The sequence below is a fragment of the Rattus norvegicus genome, chromosome 4 (genome assembly GCF_036323735.1).
Source record: "Rattus norvegicus strain BN/NHsdMcwi chromosome 4, GRCr8, whole genome shotgun sequence".
Taxonomy (NCBI): domain Eukaryota; kingdom Metazoa; phylum Chordata; class Mammalia; order Rodentia; family Muridae; genus Rattus; species Rattus norvegicus.
The window spans coordinates 135,276,391-135,291,203 of NC_086022.1; the positions used below are offsets into that span (position 1 = coordinate 135,276,391).

General features: G+C 43.3%; 1 pseudogene; it reads left to right on the plus strand.

Moving 5' to 3' along the window:
- Positions 1–14,309: 14,309 nt before the first annotated feature.
- On the plus strand, positions 14,310–14,564 carry C18h18orf32-ps1 (similar to human chromosome 18 open reading frame 32, pseudogene 1; annotated as a pseudogene).
- Positions 14,565–14,813: the final 249 nt, after the last annotated feature.

Below are 14,813 nucleotides of genomic sequence, written 5' to 3' on the forward strand. Positions count from 1 at the left end.
CCCATCAGCAGGAAAGAAGGCAGAAGAATCTGCCTCTGGCTTCTTAAACAGATTTTTTTTTCCTAGAAGTTGTGCATCCTGTTTGTGCTTAGTCACATGGTTACATCAAGGTAGTAGGGAGACAGGGAGACATAATTTTTACTCTGAGCAGCTGAGTCTCTGCTAAAAGCTGGAAGCTGTAGTGATAGGAAGTGAAGGAGAAAAGACTTCCAGGCAGAGAACCAATGTTTTCTTCTTCACATCTTCTATTAGCAAGCATTAGAGAGAAGGTTTTATGACTAGTCTTTAATGATATATGGTAAGTCCATATACTCGGCTAAGACAGCGGGTGGTGGTGTCCACGCTTTTGGTAGGAAGCTGAAGCTGAGGAGATTTGCTTTTCTAATAAACCAAGCCATGCCAATAGCAATTGCTATTTCCTTGAATAACTTATGTGTACTTTGACCACTGATGATGTTCCTTCAAGTCCCAGAAAACTTGCTCTTCTGCACCCAGCTTTATATTTGAATAAATATTAGGACACTCGTCTAAGGCCACAGTCTGCTAAGGGGAAGAAGGAATTGGTAGTAGGAGCTCAGTCTCCTGTTTTGTCCCTGTCATCTTTCCCCAGCAGCTCTGACAAATGGCCCCTTCCTCAGTGGCTTGGTGTTCCACCCGTCACCGTCCCTAGTTACAGAGGGGAGAAGTCTTGTAAGCCAGGGTGGTCTCTCCCTTCCAGGCTCCATTCATCCTAAACCACTGGCTTCCATAACTTAAGAGCATCTCTTTATGTTAGCATGACCCAGTTAATGATCTTCATTACTAAGAGCTCCAAAAAGTCCTTTCTCCCATGTAATGTAACATACAGGTTTGAGGGATCAAGATATGGACATCTTGGGGGGTGGGAGGGCATTGCTTCATCTACCATGGATGGTGACTCAGAGTGAGATGACCCTTTTACATCACAGCTCAGTGCACATGTGCAGTAGAAAGCTCAAATGAGTCCCACCAAGCAATACTTACTTATTCTATTCTATTTTATGACTTCATTTTTAAGAAATAGTGGTCACGACCCAGAAAATTGATTTCATGACCCTAAGGCTAAAAAGAAAAATCACAGCCAAACCTTCTCCATTTCCACTGCTATTTCCTCAGTCCTCTCATCCCCCTCTCTTTTTGGGATTATTAAGAAAAGAGAGATCCCAAAATGCTTCCTACCATCCTCCTCTGAGGTCCCAGCAGAGGAAGCTCTCTAGTTCTTACCCAAGGCTTTAATTATGTATATACTACTGGATCCCAGATGTTAGCATTCCCGACTATCACCAAACTAGGTCCTTCGATTCTTTCCAAGACCTGTCTCTAAATGATGCTCCTTGGCTATAGAAAAATTCTAACTTCTTAGATGGAGCATCGTTGCAGCTTTGATCCACTAGTAGTGTGAGGCTCTGAATTACTTTGAAATCTCACAGACAACAGTCAGAGAGCACCCCTATCAATTAGTAATGTCTGCTATGGATCTAGGAGGGGCATAGCAGGGTGGCCAGGCTTTTGCCATCTCTGGGACTAGAGAATGCCTTTCTTTCCAATTAGTACAAAAAACATCCATGAACGAATAAAGCCAGAGGGGAGAAAAATAAAGCTGGACTGGATAGGACTTTCAAGAAGAAAACTATTTCTTCTGTTTGTGTGGAGAACAAGATGAATAAGACAGCAATTTGTAGGAGGCGAGGGAAGAGCAATGATTTTTGTCACTGGGGAGTGCAGAACTGGGAAGGATACAAATTATGTCCTTGGGCTAACAGAATTCTTAGCTCATTAAAGCCTATTGCTGCTTTTACAACCATCCCCAGCATCGTGGAACTCTGCTCTATCATCTAGACAGCTCTTTGCATCTCCTTGGCTGTTTCTCTGTCTCAGAGCAGAGATCACAAGCTCAAATGCCAACAGGGAAGGCATTGCACAAGAGTGGTGTCTGGAGTCAGGCTGCCTGAACTCAAATTCCAGCTCTGTTACTTACTGTGACCTCCATGTAGAACAACTTGTTTAACTTTGAGGTCCCCTGTTCGTCTTTGAATGCTGTCCACATTCTGTTTGGGTGCCGGGAAATCGGGAGACATTTGTCACTGGATGCCCTTGGATATTTCCCTCTGCCTTGTCAGGTCTTTTACAGGAATCAGTGAGATTCCCCAGTGTGATAAGCATGTTGTGACTGGTAAGTGGCAGTCGTCACAGCTCAGTTAGAACTGATGGCTCTTCTTTGTGCCACAGCTTTGCCATGCTTTAAGCATTTATTCATTCGATTTCTTTTCATGCAGAGAACAGGTCAAGCAGCAGCTTTACTTGGTATCTCTCTCAGTGCCTAGCAGAGTGGACTGAGCCTCTCTCCCTCATCCCACAGTCTTCTCTTTCTCAAGGAGTTGTAGGACTGTCCCAGCACATTATTAGATATGTGTCATTAGAAGTGTTGATCCCAGTTCGGACTTTGCAGAGGAGCATCTGCAGGACTGTCTGACTAGGTTTCCCACAGTACTGCTCCTACCTGGACACCTGCCCTGCCCTATCCCCCTCCAACACATGGCTCCCTTTGTAAGACCATGCCTGGATCTAGCTCCAGTATGAAGTAGAATCCCAACAGCATGGGTTGAAAGAGTAAATAACAATTGTACCCAACATATTTTAACAGAGGATTTTGGTGTACCAGATTTCAGCATGTACAAATTGACAAAAATAAATGAGACATGATCTCATCACCTGGAACTCTTGTGGGAGAGAGAGAGAGAGAGAGAGAGAGAGAGAGAGAGAGAGAGAGAGAGAGAGAGAGAGAGAGAGAGAGAGCCAGAAATTGTCCCTGGTGGTGCAGGCCTGTAACCTCAGCCACAGTGGGGAAACTGAGGCAAGAAGAAAGTTCAACATTAGTCTGAATAGCTTAGCAAGATGCAGGGTGCAAAAATATTCCAAAAAGCAGATGTGGTAGCCTATGCCTGCAATCTCAGGATCTGGGAGTCAGAAGCAGGAGGATCACAAATTTGACACCCCCCTGGGGAGGCTATGTAATAAGACCCTATCTCAAAAACAAACAAAATCTGAGACAAGTGTCTAATTCCTCAGTGTAATGTGGAGTCTGTATGAGAAAGGATAGGGCTCTGGGGACATCACAGAGGGCTCTGTCTAGTCTAGAGTATTCTAGAGGAAGATCGAGCAGATGACCAAGGGTGGTGGACATTTTCTGGGTTGAACTGGACAGTCAATCCCTGAACACCCCCCTGACTTTCACATTGCAGTAGAAGCACTGGGCGTTGGCATTCAACAGTAGTGGTTTAAGGTTGAAGGGAGTGTTGGTTTTTGAAAGTATTGTAGCAGTTTATTCCTCGGGCCTCCCTCCTCCTGCGTTTAGTGGTCTGAAGAGGATCAATGTGCTATAACCACCAATGTTTCAGACATGATGCTGTGTGGCTTCTCAGACTAAGCAATTAAGACACTATGGCTTGCTTTGTGCTTTGTGGTTTAGACAGCTTGCTGTGAGGGCAGCTGGCTGCCATGTTGTGTGGGGAGACCCATAGAGGGAGGCACAGAGGTTTGGGCTACTATTCATCACTACTTCATGAACCCTTTTGGAAAGGACTTGCCTGTTTCACTGGGGGAACTATTATGAAAAGGACCTTTCTGTTTCACTGGGGGAACTGTTATGGAAAGGACCTTCCTGTCACTGGAACTCCTGGTTTGACAAAACTGCTCCCATCATGAGCCAAGAAGTAAAGAAAGGACCAGCATCCTATAGTCTGTCTAGACAGAGCTCCTCAGTGTCATCCTTCAAGGACTGAGCTCCTTTTCCCTAAACTCCATGGTCTCCCAGTAAAATCATGAACTGGCCACCAATTGTTCGGCTCAGGAGCCTTTGGGAGTCTTTCGAGACTGAAACAGTAGCACCCACCAGCTATTACAGGAGACACCATTTCCTTCCTGTATAAACTTTTCCACAAGGGTGCTTATGGTTAAGTGTGTCTTTGTGATATTGCTGCTGGGTTCCTCAGAGCGATCTGAGTGGCATAAGAGTAGATAGAGATGACCCACAGTGAGCCTGGGAGAAAGCTCAATTTTGAAATGTACATGTGTGCAAGCTTGATGACTTCTGGCTTGATCCCTAGATTCTACAAAGAAACAAAACAAAACAAACACCTTTCCTTTCTCCCTTCCTTCTCCCCCTCCCTCCCTCCCTCCCTCCCTCCCTCCCTCCCTCCCTTCCTCCCTCCCTCTCTCCTTCTTTCCTTCCATCTGCCCATTCATCCAGCCAAACAAACAAACCAAAAGTTGTTGACATGTGCTAGGGAGATAGAGATAGACAAACCCCAAGACGTACTTGCCGGCCAGGTCTTTGTGCTTGTCAGGGTCCTAGTCGGTGAGAAACCTTGTCTCAAATAGCAAAACATCATCAAAGGTGCCTGAGGAATGACATCAGGGTTATCCTTTGGCTTGTTCTCTCTCTCTCTCTCTCTCTCTCTCTCTCTCTCTCTCTCTCCCTCCCTCCCTCCCTCCCTCCCTCCCTCCCTCCCTCCCTCCCTCTCACTATTCCTCAGGCATCACGCCTTTACCCCAAGGGTCTTTGGGACATCTTCTGCGTGCTCACTCTAATAGTAAGGGTACCAGGAGTTAATTAAGATTCCATGGCTGATCCCATGACTTATCCATAGCAAAGCCACACTTTATACTACATTCTATGAGCAACCCGCTTAGGAAATAGGAATAAAATTCAGAGAGGTGAGAGTGGAGCTAGGTTTTTTCTGGACTACTCAAACTGATATGCATGTGCATCACCCACGGATGCTGGTTTGGTGGTTCTGGGCTGGGCCTTGACCCTGCATTGGTGGCAGTCACACAGTCCCCACTGCTGCATTTGCTCCCAGGCCTCTTCCATCAACAAAGACATGGAGGACTTGAGAAGTGACATACAACTATCCAGGGAACCCTCTGGGTCCAACTCCTCCTTAGAAAGCTTTGAAGATCTGATTTCTCTGAGCCCTAAGTGCTGACGAAGCCGTAAAAGGGTTGGCACTGGGGAGTTTTGCCTCATTTTGGAAGCTGCTAGCCAACTAATTTGGTTTAATCATTACAGGAAAATGCAAACAGAAAGAAGGTACACAGCCCTTGTGTACCTAGTGTGTTTCAGGCTGCCAGACCTCTGGACTCTGGGCTGTCGCTGATACTCCAGGAAGGATTTATATGTGGAATAAATATTCTTAAATCTTTATAAGGTGCCTAAAATATTTATGATTGTTTTAGTTTGGTTTGCATGGCATATTGCCCTCTTACATTAAGTAGTTTTTACACCACCCAGCTCCGCCATTAATCACTCCAGCCTGTTCCCAGCTATCCTAACCAAGGGGAGATCTATTACACTCCACGGCCAGAGCCAAATGATCTCATTTCTCCTTTGGCTGTTTCATCGAATGGTTCATAAACTGAGGGCTATTATTGTATTAGGAAGACACATTGTGGTTCTCCGGTGTCATGCTGACATGTTTACGTTTCTTTTCCTCAGAAGAAATCATGATTACAATGGAATATTATTTCACAGAGGACGTTTTATACCAATTTAGGGCTTATGAAATTAAAAAAAAAGGGGGACAGCTAGTCTCCCATAAATGCTGAATTGGTAGGATCAGTGGTAGGACCAAAAGATTAAAGCCACCTTGTTCCTCTCCCCTTTGTTTGTGGAATGGTTTCAGAGCCGTTGGAAAAAAATAATAGGGATATTTGTTTTGCGGAGATCAATCTTCTAGGAAGACAGAATATTGAGGGGCTATTTGTAGGTGGATTTGAGGGCCTTGGTACAGAGCATTTGTGCTTGCCATTTTCCTGTCTACTGAGTGTGTATGTGTAAATAAATATGGCTTTCTGGGTGTTTCAGAGCCAAGTTAAACTCTCATTATCTTGATGTTAAGCACGACTTGAAAATGACAAACGCTATTTGAAATTACAGGTGAAGGAAGGGAAAAGGAAGAAAACTAGTTCTCTTTGCTTAGGTGTGCTTCGATTTGGTTTCAGTGAGGGAAACGGGCATAATCACCTTTGTGCTTCGCACCATATTTTCATTTCCTTGTAATGCAAGCTGACTTTAAACAACAGACTTGGGAGCTGGGGAGCTAGCGTAGCTTGGTAGGTAATGTGCGTGATGAAAAAGCCTGAGGACCTGGGTTTGATCCCAGGAATCCCTGCGTAAGAGTAAGGATTTCCACAGCAGTGCTTTGTACCACGCCTGCTGTCCTAGAACCATGAAGGTGAGAAGCGGAGGATCCCTGGGGTTTGTGAGCTAACAACCAGTGTGGCCAAATTAACAAACACCATGAGAGTGGATGAGCAAGACACCTGACATGGACTTCTGGTCCCCACAGCATAATTGCTCTGTTTTTCTCAAAGAAATGCACACACACAGTGCATATACACATGCCAACTTCCATGAGAAAGGAATCAGTTCACTTTTTTGGCTGTGCCATGAATGGAAATCAGAATTTGATAGAAGCCAAGAAAGAGATCTACCATTAAGTCACTCTCTACCTCCCTTTGAATGTCAGTTTTTGTTTTTGAGACATGGCTTTGAGTAGCCCAGGTTTGACCTCAAATTTGCTGTACTGGCCTTGCATTGCAGATCATTCTGCCCTGGCTCTCCCAAGGGCTGAGAGTACAAGCATTTGCCAGTGTAGGAGGCCCAGTGTTATGTCATGCTAGGCCAGTTGAAATGAAAAAGTAAACTTTTGGGTTTTTTTCTTATAAAAGTTGCCTTAACTTTAAAGACTTACCTTGGATTATGTGTAATGTTCCAAGTGTTAATGGTTCTGGAAAGAGATATGAAAACGTCTGCTTCATTCATAAGGGAATCTGTAGAGAAAAATCTAAGTTTAGGAATAGTTTTTGCAATTAGGTTCTTCCTTTCAGTGAAGTCAGGACGAGTAAAATATGTTATTCATGCACACCCTCCTTCCCCATCCAACCTTAGTTCACACAGGAATATCTCTTTGCGTTTGGCTGTCGTTTTGCATTATTATAGACTGACAGGAACCACATGGGACTCTCCACCATGTGAACCAGCTCAATGTGCAATGGAATTCAAAATCCACTTCAGCCACAATGGAGGAACAACAGTGGGCCCAAGTCCAGTCAAATGGGCTGAGTTATAATCCCTGGAGACCCTTTGACCAGTGTCTTATCAGGGTCACATTGTTGAGTATAGAGCTAAGGTTTTCTCTTCATTTTTTGTCGTTTTGTTCATAATTCTCATCAGAGTCTCTATAAAGGAAACTGACTAAAGACTGAAGTTCAGTATCGTTGACTAGAATTCGAACCTAGCCTAAGTTTTGTTTTAGCAATGCGTCTGTCATTCTTAGCTCTTTGAATTGGTAGGTAGGATCCGTGTCACCAGGCTGATTGGTGCACTTGAAAGAAATGGACTTGCCTGTCTTTTCTTTGCCTGCTCCTTGGTGGTCTGTCCGCTGTGCCCCGACCCTTGCACAGGGCTGGGTTTGTTCTCACCAACAGTCAGACCCAAGTAGAGGCTCAATGTCCATGCCAGCCTCAAACTAGTCCATTAAAAATACATGAGCAGATGGCTGAATGCAAGGAAGTCACAGCTGTTCAACGTGACACCACTCACCGCCACATCCTCTCAGCTGAGGTATCTGAAGCTTTAAGCAAAAGGACACCTAAACGGGCATCCTTATAACGTAATCACTCCTTAGCTCTTCTCTTCCTTGCTGCCTCTTTTCTTGGGCATCAGAAAGTATAACAGTCAGCCATCCTGAAGTGGTCTTATTGACATTGCGAAAAGTGTTTACTGTGCAGAGAGCCTTTTTTTTTTGTTGTTGTTGCAGCAATGGGGGCTACCAAGAGGGAATCGCAGCCAAGGTTATGATTCACATTAATTAATCTCAGGCTTTGGACATCTCATTAGCCAATCACAGCAACCCTAAAACAACAAAGACGCACAGCTGTTTTGCTCCTTGCTGCCTGCTGCAGATGGCAGTGGGAAGGGCTAAGGAAATGGCTCAGTAGCTAAGGTGCTTGCTGCTCAAGTATGAGGACCAGAGTTTAGATTCCCAGCATGCAATGTAAAACAGGTGGGTGTGGCAGCACTCCAATTCTTGAGCAAAGAGATAGATCCACCTGCTGGCTAGGTAGTCCTCAGACTTCAGATTCAGTGTGAGACCCTGTCTTAAAAATTAAAGCAATAGAGGATACTGAGTGTCCATCTTTGGCTTCCACACGTGTGCAGATAGGTGCTGGAGTGTATACACTGCTGCCACAGCTGCCACTGCTGCCACTGCTGCCACTGCCGCAGCCGCCGCCGCCACCGCCATCACCACCACCACCACCACCACCACCACCACCACCACCACCACCACCACCAAGAACAACAACAAAAACAACTCAGAACTTCAGAATCTTGTCTGTTCCCATGGCAACCCTCTTTTCAGCAGCCATGGTACAGCATCTGGTTGGCCATTACAGTGTTGTTATGGTTTAGTACTCAGAAAGGAGATGCTGAGCTAAATAATAGGACAGGTAGCAATCACATAGAGTTTGTAATGGGCATGAGGACATCTACAAACACAGCAGTTAGGACAGTGTCCCTATCCTAAGGACATTCAACAGATGACTCTGTTGAGTATGCAGTCCTACAGTCACACCCTCAGTTCCTGGGTAGGCATCATGACGTAAGCTGCAGATAGCGATCCAGCAGTCTGTATCATGGACATTGAGCCTCCCTTGGGTCTTAACCATTGGCGAGAACAGATTCTGCCCTGTGAAAGGATGTGGGTGCAAGGGCCAGACCAGCAAGGAGTGGTCAAAGAGAGGACAGATAAGTTCACTTCTCTCAAGTACACAAATAGCTAAGAATGACAGAACCAGCTCTAAATTACAACCTTGAATAGTTGAGTGGTACAATGTTATTGTGCCCTGTTAGAGGACATGTGACAGGAGAGTTAGCAGGGCTTCTTTATTGCACATCTCCCATGTGCCAGGTGCTGGGCTAGGTATGAAGGGTTGAAGATGGATGAGGTCAGGGCACCCTTGTGGTGTCTAGGAACTAACTCTCTGGATTATTAGGGGTATTTTTTCCCTTAATGTACTATATGTCACGGGCTCTCATTTCTCCTCCTGTGGGAATGTAGGCTCCCTTCTTGGGTATTGTTTATAATCTATTATAACTGCAGTTACTTTGCTGGATGGTCGCTCTCCACACCTTATTTGTCCATACTTGAAAGTCCATATCCTTTGATCAATATTCTATTTCCTTTGCCACCAGCTCTAATCTTTTTTTATGCATTTGGCTCATAAGCTCAATTCTTTTTAGATTCTATATGTGATGCCTATAGTTAATAATAGTATATCATCTGCTTGAAATCTGCTAATAAATTAGATCTCAAGCAATCTCCGAGAAACTCTGTGGAAGGATGACACATTTAATGTCTTGATTATAGTACTCATTATCTACTGTATACCACAATGTGCCACCTAAGAATGGGATTGGTCTAAGATTCATTATTTTGGGATTTCCACCTTGTGTGTTATGTGGTTATCATTGGGTGCAAGTGTGTAGACCCAGGTCAGCTAACCCAACAAATTCTAAGCTATGTGGTACCGTGTATTTCTTCTGGGCTATGAACTTTGCAATTTCTCTATACGGGATACTATAGGCAATGACAGCAAATACTAAACATTTACATATCTGAACATAGAAATTTCAGTAAAAAATATGGTATAAGGAATAAAAAAAAATACAACCATATGACACAGCACTTACGATCAATGCTACATGTAGGACTAATGTCATTTTAGCTGAATCAGCATGCATGGACTATGAAGACCTAAGAAATTATTGTACCTCCTGAAGGCCTGATAAGCACTGAACACACAGGTTACACTAGATTTACTTAAAAACTCAATAATGAGATTTTTACTCTATAGGTTTTTAATTAAAAAATTTTAAAAGCAAATATAATACATAACTATAAATATTATCTTTATATTCTTATATGCTTTTTTATTTTTGAGATTATAATTACAATTCTCCCCTCCCTTTCCTCCCTCCAAACCTTCCCATAGACCACTCCCCACTGTTCTTCAAAACCATGGACTTTCTTTCACCAGTTGTCATTGCATGCATATATGTGTATGCATTTATCCCTCTAAATATAACCTGCTCAGTCTATAGAATGTTGCTTGTGTTTGTTTTTAAGACTGAGTGTTTGGTACTGGAAAACTCATTGGTCTTCCCAGGAAGCCCTACCTCTTCTACTCAAAGCTCTCCTCAGGTGCCTATAGTTTTTGGGGAGGGTGAGGCCACATGGGCTTTTTCTGTCCTGTTTGGCATCCTTGCTCAGCTCATGGTGGGCAGTTGTATTGGTGAGATTTTATAAGTTTAGCTTCTTGTGTTACTGGGAGATACAGTAAAATCCATGACCCTCTGGTTCTTACAACCTTTCTCCAAGCCTTAGGTGTTTTGTAGACATATCCATTGGGACTGGACTCCACAGTTTTACCTTCATATCCTTATATTATATGCTTTTTTAAAAAATTGTTTTTATTTGTTTAGCTCTTTTGTTAACACAAAAACATACACAGACTCAAGATGGTTCACATCCATGTTTTGTCCCACTGGAAGGTCTTCAGGACGATGACACACATGGAGCTGTCACCTCATATAAGAGTGCTTCTTTTGGGACATTTCAGAAGGAGCTGTAGCAGAGCGCTGTTCTGTACATTCAAATTGTCATTGTTAGTATGAGTGTATTGTATGTATGTGTGTATCAGTGTGCGGTGTGTGTCCATGTGTATGTATGTAGGTGTGAGTGCAGAAGCCATGGGAGAATATTATGTATCCTGCTTTATCAAGCTTTGCTATGGTCCTTTAAGATGAAGTTTCTCATAAGAGTCCCCAAGCTCCATCAGCTGTTTGACTGTGTCTGAGTCAGCTGCTGGGTGAAGCCTCTCAGAGGGCAGCTTGCTTCTGTTTGCAAGTATAGCAGAGTATCATTAACAGTGTTAGGGCAAGACTCTTATGGAAGAATGGGAGGAAGGATTGTAGGCCCCATGGGGATAGAAACTCTAAGACAGACCAACAGAGTCAACTAACCTGGACCCCTGGGGCTCTCAATGTCTGAACCACCAACCAAATTAACATCCTCAGGCTGGACCTAGGCCTCCCTGCACATACGTGTCAGTTAGGCAGCTTGATCTTCATGTGAGTCCTGAACAACTGGAACAGGAGCTGTCCCAAAAGCTGTTGCTTGTACCTGAGCTGTCATGTCTGACTTCCGTGCGAGAGGAAGCACCTAGTTTCTTTAAAGTGGCAGGGTTGAGGGATACCCAGGGGTCCCAGTGGCTCAGAAGGGGAGGGAGGATTGGGTAAGGATTGTGGGAGGAAGTGACAAGAGAGGGGCAGTGAGTGGGATGTAATACAAACAAGTTAAAAATAAAATTAAATAAATAAAAAAGACAAAGTCTTTTTTTTTCAAAGTCTTTTATTGAACCTGTAGTTTACCAATTTAGTAAGGTTGGTGACCAGCAAGCCTCCATGATCTATCTGACTCCCACAGTACTGAGTTTATAGAGACATGTGACCACAGCCAGACATGTGTAGGAACTGGGGATTTGAACTCAAGTCTTTACGTTTGTGCAACAAGTACTTTTTTTTTTCATATTTACTTTTTTATTTATTTTTTTTATTTTTATTTTTTTATTAACTTGAGTGTTTCTTATTTACATTTCGAGTGTTATTCCCTTTCCCGGTTTCCGGGCAAACATCCCCCTAATCCTCCCCCCTCCCCTTCCTTATGGGTGTTCCCCTCCCCACCCTCCCCCCATTGCCGCCCTCCCCCCACCAGTCTAGTTCACTGGGGGTTCAGTCTTAGCAGGACCCAGGGCTTCCCCTTCCACTGGTGCTCTTACTAGAATATTCATTGCTACCTATGAGGTCAGAGTCCAGGGTCAGTCCATGTATAGTCTTTAGGTAGTGGCTTAGTCCCTGGAAGCTCTGGTTGCTTGACATTGTTGTTCATAAGGGGTCTCGAGCTCCTTCAAGCTCTTCGAGTTCTTTCTCTGATTCCTTCAATGGGGGTCCTGTTCTCAGTTCAGTGGTTTGCTGCTGGCATTCGCCTCTGTATTTGCTGTATTCTGGCTGTGTCTCTCAGGAGCGATCTACATCCGGCTCCTGTCGGCCTGCACTTCTTTGCTTCATCCATCTTGTCTAATTGGATGGCTGTCTATGTATGGGCCACATGTGGGGCAGGCTCTGAATGGGTGTTCCTTCTGTGTCTGTTTTAATCTTTGCCTCTCTATTCCCTGCCAAGGGTATTCTGTTCCCCTTTTAAAGAAGGAGTGAAGCATTCACATTTTGATCATCCATCTTGAGTTTCATTTGTTCTAGGCATCTAGGGTAATTCAAGCATTTGGGCTAATAGCCACTTATCAATGAGTGCATACCATGTGTGTTTTTCTGTGATTGGGTTACCTCACTCAGGATGATATTTTCCAGTTCCAACCATTTGCTTACGAATTTCATAAAGTCATTGTTTTTGATAGCTGAGTAATATTCCATTGTGTAGATGTACCACATTTTCTGTATCCATTCCTCTGTTGAAGGGCATCTGGGTTCTTTCCAGCTTCTGGCTATTATAAATAAGGATGCTATGAACATAGTGGAGCACGTGTCTTTTTTATATGTTGGGGAATCTTTTGGGTATATGCCCAAGAGAGGTATAGCTGGATCCCCAGGCAGTTCAATGTCCAATTTTCTGAGGAACCTCCAGACTGATTTCCAGAATGGTTTTACCAGTCTGCAATCCCACCAACAATGGAAGAGTGTTCCTCTTTCTCCACATCCTCGCCAGCATTTGCTGTCACCTGAGTTTTTGATCTTAGCCATTCTCACTGGTGTGAGGTGAAATCTCAGGGTTGTTTTGATTTGCATTTCCCTTATGACTAAAGATGTTGAACATTTCTTTAGGTGTTTCTCAGCCATTCGGCATTCCTCAACTGTGAATTCTTTGTTTAGCTCTGAACCCCATTTTTTAATAGGGTTGTTTGTCTCCCTGCGGTCTAACTTCTTGAGTTCTTTGTATATTTTGGAAATAAGGCCTCTATCTGTTGTAGGATTGGTAAAGATCTTTTCCCAATCTGTTGGTTGCTGTTTTGTCCTAACCACAGTGTCCTTTGCCTTACAGAAGCTTTGCAGTTTTATGAGATCCCATTTGTCGATTCTTGATCTTAGAGCATAAGCCATTGGTGCAACAGGTACTTTTACTAACTAAACCATCTCCCTGGCTCCTACATATCAACTTATTTAAAAATATATGTGTGCTTGTTTGTATGTGTACATATAATATATAATTATATAGTATACTATATGTTAATAAAAGTAGACTTTATAATAATGTTAAGCATAGTAAATACATGAATATAGTTGTTTATCTTCATTGTCAAATGCCATTTGCTGTTCTCATGTATATGGCATGTTTCGAGTAGTAACTAAGAGATAGATTACATCAGCATCAATGCAAACTCATAGATAGTGCCTTGTGCAAGGACCTTACAGTTGAATCATCATGAGGTACAGGGAATTTCTCACTCTGTCATAATCTCATTCAACTGCATTGCTGATCACAGAATTGATATACACTGCACAAGAGTGTCTATTACATTTCAAAGCTGGAAAAGATCAGTAACATAAGATTACAACTTGATTAATTGATAAACTATTTTTAAGAATTTCAGAACAGGCTTCCTCTTCCTGTAAGTGGTGAGGTGATCCGTGAAGATGGTTCGCTACTTTCTTAACTCAGAAAACCTCACAAAATCAGGCAAATCTTCAAACCATTGTGTTCAGTATAAGAATACCAGGGAAACTGCCAAGACCATCAAGGGTATGCATATTCACAAAGCTACCTCTGAAGGATGTCGCTTTAAAGAAGCAATGTGTGCCATTCTGGCGGTATAATGGCGGAGTCGGTAGGTACGCCCAGGGCAAACAGTGGGGTTGACCACTGGGAGGGTGGACAAAAAAGAGTGTTGAATTTTTGCTGCAAATGCTTAAAAGTGTAGAGAGTAAAGCTAACTTAAGGATTTAGATGTAGATTGCCTAGTTATCGAACACACATCCAGGTGAACACGGCACCTAAGATGCGCAGACGAACCTACGGATCTCATGGCCGGATTAATCCATCCATGAGTTCCCCCTGCCACACTGAGATGATCCTCACTGAGAAGGAACAGACTGTTCTAAAGCCAGAAGAGGAAGTTGCACAGAAGAAAAAGTTTCGGGGCTCCAGCCTGGGATAATGGTGTGAATTCCTTGTTATTGTCATTCCAATCCTGCCCCGGATCTTCAAAAAGTTCCTGGCTCCGTACATATATCCTGTGTTCAGTTGCATAGGACCTCAAAAAGCTATGCAAGAATCCATCGATAAGAATACGGGCAAGGTAGTCTGCAAGGGTGCAGGTACAATGGATTACCCACAAAAGGACTAACAGAAGTCTCTGAGAAAAAGAAAGACTACTGTTGTTTTCTTGGAAGCCCTTGACTGTTTCCAAACAGACCGGATATACGAATCACCTTCTTTGTCTCTAATCTTTTTTTCTCTGAGAGCAGGATTCTAGATAAATAGTTTAGTTTCTGCCTGATACCGATCAGGGAGTACATGGTATTTATATTTAAAATTCTAGTAGTTATATTTAATGACCTCAACCCTGAGTGTCTTTTTCATTAAAGTAGCTTTCATTTCTTTTATTTGTATTTACTGATATGAAGGAATAGAAGGTCTGTGTGAGCAGACACTCAGAAC